Here is a 6000-nt window from a genome sequence, read left to right as displayed (position 1 = left end):
CTCTTTAACACTCTTAAAGGATTATTTAGTGCTTCTTTAATCACAGTTACAGAGTGGGTCTCTTTAAATGCTGTCCTCTGTTTTACTTCTGATAAAGTCAAGAACTGTTTCTCCGATTTTTTTTTTCTGCTTGTTAGTTGAAGCATTAGTTAGTGGTGTCAAAACATTTAATCTTGGCATCCTTCCCCATTCTGCCATTTAACCAATCTGCGAAAGAGCAGCTGAAGCCTACAACATATTGTTGTTTCTGTCTTTGTAACCTCTTTTGTTCCCTTCGGTGTGGCAGTCACTCTTACCATTGTGATCACTGTTGCTCATGTAGTGCAAGCTCTCAGCTTTGCTGTACAATGTGAATATTTCAGTCCTCAGGGATTCTGTTCCTTGTAAAAGTAGCCTGTTAATTAGATTTGGCCCCAAGCCGCTTCTAACAGATGGTATTGCTTCACAAACAATGCATCCTACTCTGTTCTCAGTATTTCAAGGCGGTGGTGTCCCACTGGCGTTACAACAATAGTTTCCAGAAACTTGAATGTGTGTAGTCCTTGTGTGCTGCGAGACATTCTGGGTGTGACACCTCACTAGGCTTCTCCCATTGCTACAGTTGTATGTAGATGTATCTTTTAAAAAGCAACAACAAAGAAAAACAAACCAAACAATTTCTTTCAACTGTTAATTTGTTTCCTGTACCAAATTCTGTGTCATCCTTCATTTGAGTACAGCCTTCGTGATTTCACCACAGCAAGGTGAATCACCTTGATCTTTGTGGTCTTTTGCACTTATCACCCCCCCTTCAGTCTTCAATTTAAAAACATTTTCATAATCTCTTAAATTTTGAATGCACAAAACTTTCTACTTAGTTCTGCTCACAACAGCACCATTATGCGATCATGGCCCCAGCACCTCAACTAGTGCTTTTTTATTTTGCCTTTGTTTTCTCTGTTCTAGTACATTTGTATTGCATAGATTTTTAAATGCAGTTTGTTTCTCTAATCAGAAACAGTTGCAAACTTTAGTGTAATTTAATCTTACGTGCTGCGTACCTCTATGTAATGCCTGAGAGCCTCTACAGGTGAAGTTTGGCTTGTAAAAAAAACTTGTGGTCTTGTTAGAAAAAACATTGAATGTATATGATTAGGTTTTCCATAAAACCGTATTAAGCAGTATTGATTTTAGTATCATCTTTTAATTTTTGCAGGAATGCATCCTATATCAACACTGCCAGAACTTTCTTCCTTAATGTTAAAAGAGAAAATGTTTGTGGCATTTAACTAATGGTATTGAGTTGACCTGATTTTAGTTAGCAGCTAAAAATGGGAACAACCACGGTCAGGTGCTCCTTTTCCTTAACTGAATGTATTCTGCAGTGCAGGTTTTGTCTCGGTAGTCATCCTGTGCTGGTCAATTCAAAAACAAATCATAGAATCACAGAATGAACTGAGTTGGAAGGGACCCACAAGGATCATCAAGTCCAACTCCTATCCCTGCATAGGACAATGCCAAAATTCACACCAAGTGTCTGATGGTGTTGTCCAAATGCTTTTTGAATATTGTTAGGCTTAATGCCATGCCTACTTCCCTGAAGAGGCTGTTCCAGTGCTCCAGCACCATCTGAGTGAAGAACCTTTTCCTGGTATCCAAACTAAACCTCCCCTGGCACATCTTCCTGCCATTCTCTCAGGTCCTGTAACTGGTCACCAGAGAGAAGAGATCAGTGCCTACTCCTCCTCCTCCTCCCCTTGTGAGGAAGCAGTAAACTGTGATGAGATCCACCCTCGCCCAGTACAAACAGCAAACTGCTCGGGGGGTTCCCAATGCACCCCTAGGCAGGGAGACTCCTGGCAGACAGCCAGGTCTCCTAGTAATACTGAAAATGCCATCAAATAAACTCTTTTAAGACTCATCTTGGAGTGTTAGAAAGCAAGTGTTCTTTATTTGGAAAGAATACCTTTGTCTCTTCTCAGTAATTGTCATGTCAGTACCTTATTATCATGCTTGATATTATAATGGAGACTTTAATTCGGTTGAATCAAGAGAGCTGGTAGTTAATAGAGCTGTGATCCAATAATTGCAGATTGCAAGATAGCACACTACAGGGGAGAACAATGCAAGGCAGTGAGGAGTCAGGTACTGAGAGAACTTATATACCTCTTCTTTATAAGCTTGTTGGACAGCAAAGCAGTGTTGTGCTTTGTTGGTAGATGAAACTGCAGTCTGTTTCTGAGTGCATTGTAATAGCTGGGTTAGCTAGCTGTAGACATTGTTAAGGTGTTAGGTATTGGGAGTTTTTAAAAGGATAAGTAGCTCATTTAGGAATATTTTTAAATGCACAGCTGTTTCTGTAGGTGTGGACAGGGAGACTGAAGAGTAGCACATCCTAATCGTACAATCATGGAATGCCAGGTTGGAAGGGACCTCAAGGATCATCTGGTCCTACCTTTTTAGGTGATATATAGTATAAATGAGATGGCCCAGCACTCTGTCAAGCTGAGCCTTGAAAGTGTTCAGTGTAGAGGAATCTGCCATTTCACTGGGGAGATTATGCCACTGTTAACTGTTCTCATGGTGAAAAAGTTTCTTCTGGAATCCAGTCAGAATCTCCTCAGGAGCAACTAATACCCATTACCCCTTGTGTTTGCCGTGTGACTTTTTGTAAAAAGCGAGTCTCCATCCTCTTGGTAGACACCATTTCTGTACTGGTACATGATAATAAGGACTCCTCTAAGCCTTCTCCTCTCAAGGCTGAACAAACCCAGTTCTCTCAGCCTTACTTCATATGGTAGGTTTCCTAGTCCTCTGATCATGTTAGTGGCCCTTCTCTTGGCCCTCTCTGACCAGAACTGAGTGCAGTACTCCAGCAGAGTGGGAAGTAAGGAAGTAAAACTTTTTGGAGCAAGATCAAAGGCAACATTGTGGGGGTATCCTGTGGGAGTCCCCGTCACAGGCTGTTGGAGGTGGCTGCTGCTCTTCCCCTTGAAGATTCAACCAGTGGCAAAGCTGAGTGTGGGTATCCCAGAGACACACTCAACAGAGACCACACACACGAGACACCAGCGTGGGAGGCCCTGCTTTCTACATATAGGATCCACGTACAATTAAAGTAGAACAACCACGTTGTTTTTGGAGGTCAGAGATTGAAGCTCACGAGAGAAAGCACACACAACGAGCTCCCTGGGTTACAAGTGCATGCGCATTCATAGATCCCCCAGTACTAGCATGGCCCCACTGTCCATCCGATACCACATCACCACACCCCAGGTTTGGGGACAGTGCAGACACTCCTGCCTCCTGCCCAGCAGCTGGCACCAGGCACACAGGCTGTGACCCATGGTCCCACTCCAGCTGTCGGTGCTGAGCCTCTTACATCACTCACCTCAGTTTCCTCAGTAGCTGTGCCTGAGACATGCAGTGGTCCCATCCCAGTGTCTGGAGGGTGGGACAGAGTATTGGGGTTGTGGTCAGCTCATAATACTTCACCTCTGCTGCACCTTCCTCCTCAATCTCTTCCTGTGTACCAGCACGCAGTCCCTCTCAAGGGAGGCATTTCTTCACGAACTGGTGTGGTGTGGGTTCTTTTCAGAGGGTGCAGTCCTTCAGGAACGGTTTGCAGGTGGGTATCTACTCCACCATTAACCTCCATAGGATTCAGATGGGTATCTGCTTCGTTGTGAACCTCCATGGGCTGCAGGAAGACAACCTGCCTCACCACACTCTTCACCATGAGCTGCAGTGGAATCTCTGCTCTGGTGCCTGGAGCACCTCTTCTGCCTCCTTCACTGATCTTGGTGTCTGCAGGGCTGTTCCTCTCACATTTTTCTCACTCTTCTCGCCCATCTGCTGTGCAGTATTTTTTTACCCTTTCTTAAATATTTTCTCACTGAGACGCTGCCTGCGTCACTGATGGGCTTAGCTTTGGGCAGCAGCGGGTATGTCTTGGACCCACCTCCAGCTCTGTCTGACATGGGGGCAGCTCCTGGTGTCTTCTCACAGAAACCTATCCTGAAAACTAAATACATATAGCCCCACAGGTGCTCCTAAAGTATCCCATGTCCTCCTGTTCCTCATGTTTTGTTTTTTACCAGTTGCAAACTCCAAATGGCCTTCTCCAAAGCTGTGCCTGAGTTTTTTTGGTGTCCCATCAATTAGTAACTGGAGGCATTTGGTCCTTAGCATTGTCTGGTGTCTCTTGTCTTCTTGTCTTTTTTTTTGTGTCTCTGTGTATTCTTGTTCATCACCTATCCCATTAATTTATTTACCTCTTTTGCACTGAAAATATCCTTGCTCGAATAGCTTTAACGAAGGAGCCTCTCACCTTCCTCATACCCTTATAAATGATAAGACTAAAATCTTAAATAAGAAGTTTATTTTTCTGATCTCATTCTTGGCTCACTATGTTCTGTTTCCTGGCTGTACCCTTGGATGCACAACAGAAGGACTTTCACACAGTTATTTTTAAGAGCTTTCATGCAGAGAATGTAAAATACCCAAACTTCTCGCCTAATAATTGCATTTTCAACAAGTCCTGTGTGCTGTGGTATGGCTTAACCCAGAGATGGAAAACCTTAGGGGTGAAGAGAGAGTGGTCCCATGGCCCTACACATCAGGTGGAGCGTTGGAGCGTCGGGGCTGCTGTGTGCTTCCAACCGCACTGCTCCCCATTAGCTCTTGCTGGTGAACTGGAAGAGGGAGTTAAGTGACCTGCAGCAAATTGGAAATGCAGTCAGGCACTGGAGAAAGAGCCAGTATTGTGGAACCAGGAAAAGAATAGACACAAGCACGTGAATCTGAGCTGAAGGCGTGGGTCTGTTTCTAAAAATTCTTAGCAGGTTCCTTAGAAACTACCCCCACCACAAGACCTTTCTTTGCAAACCGTGATGTGCTCATAGGTAGATAGGAGAATAGAAGCAAAGGGTATTTAGGATCAAGCATGTGAGAAGCCACATGTGCAGATAACTACGTTAAGATCCTCTAGCTGTTTTGCTGGGGTAGAAAATGGCAAAGTGTCTCAGATTGTGTCTTCACATGATGAAGTACTGCTGCAGAAGAGATTTAGTGGTTTTCTCTGTGGTGTAATAGGGTGTTAGCCATGGAAATAAAGATATATATGGTTCTTACTTAACTTGAGTTATGAATACCTGAATCTGTTGATGGGATTCAGTAAGGCAGTGGTGTAGTATACCCCATGAAGACTGTGGTAGTTTTAGATCTGACCTATCTAATTCCTGTGAACCTGGTAGCTATGTTTACCTCTAAGATTTTAAGCTAAGAAGGAGTAAGTATCGAGTGAGTCCTCAACAGGGAGAGGCAAAGTTCTTGTAACTGCAAGAGAAAGACAGGTGGGAAATAGAAGCACAAGTTAACATTAGTAGGTAGGTTGAAAGCTTGGAAGTGTATGGTAGGGAACAGGAAGAGAGAAGAGAGAGTCTGGTAAGAGGGCATGGCATAAGAGATGCAGGAAAGAGAAAGGGAAAAGTTAAAAATACATGATAAAAGGTGGGGGAAAAAGAAAAGAATTGGAAATGAACCAGAGAATCATAGACTTTATCATAGAATTTGTTTGGGTTGGAAGGGACCTTAAAGATCATCTAGTCCAACCCCCTAGTATGATTTAACTTGAGAGATAAAGGAGTGAGTAAACTGAGGATAAAGTTTATATTATGTATACTGAAGATGGAAAGAAATCTTTTTGATTTGATGTACCTTGTTCTTTTTCTCATTTTTACCATAAACATCACTACTTGTCTGCAAAACAGTCACAAATACCCAATTGTCATTAAAAAACCCCAAACACTAAGACAAAGCCCCAACAAGACAAAGTCCTAGTCTAAGAATGATGTATAAGATTTTTAATGGCAGGAAGTTCTTATTGTTGAGAGGTTGATAGTGATGTGGGAGCAAGGTTCATTTCAGCTCTGTTGTAAGTTTTTAAGGACGTGTAGTTATGCATAGAATCATAGAATGGTTTGGGTTGGAAGAGACCTTAAAGATAATCCAGTTCCACCC

Source organism: Phaenicophaeus curvirostris, chromosome 3 (assembly GCF_032191515.1).
Source record: "Phaenicophaeus curvirostris isolate KB17595 chromosome 3, BPBGC_Pcur_1.0, whole genome shotgun sequence".
NCBI classification, from domain to species: domain Eukaryota; kingdom Metazoa; phylum Chordata; class Aves; order Cuculiformes; family Cuculidae; genus Phaenicophaeus; species Phaenicophaeus curvirostris.
This window is presented reverse-complemented; position numbering follows the sequence as displayed.